The sequence below is a fragment of the Coenobita brevimanus genome, chromosome 8 (assembly GCF_032717465.1).
Source record: "Coenobita brevimanus isolate Jiangsu-jjx chromosome 8, ASM3271746v2, whole genome shotgun sequence".
Taxonomy (NCBI): Eukaryota; Metazoa; Arthropoda; class Malacostraca; order Decapoda; family Coenobitidae; genus Coenobita; species Coenobita brevimanus.
The window spans coordinates 4,526,866-4,527,112 of record NC_136961.1 but is presented as its reverse complement, the minus strand read 5'-3'; positions in this window follow the sequence as shown (position 1 = coordinate 4,527,112).

Here is a 247-nt window from a genome sequence, read left to right as displayed (position 1 = left end):
ACAAAACCACATCTTATAAGAAACTATGTGGCTGGGAGGCGAGATAATTTTCACAGTTCCCCCTACCAAACATCAGATGTACTGCTAATGAATTCGCAGGCGTTCCTGCTGAATCACCGTCTACTAAAGGTCCAACCGCGCTGCCTCCTGTGCTTATGAGCTGTGTGCCACCACAAGTCAGTTGACATTGTCTCGCCAAATCAGAGACTCGGACAAACAAATTGAAGTCCCTGAAGATCTGCACGTA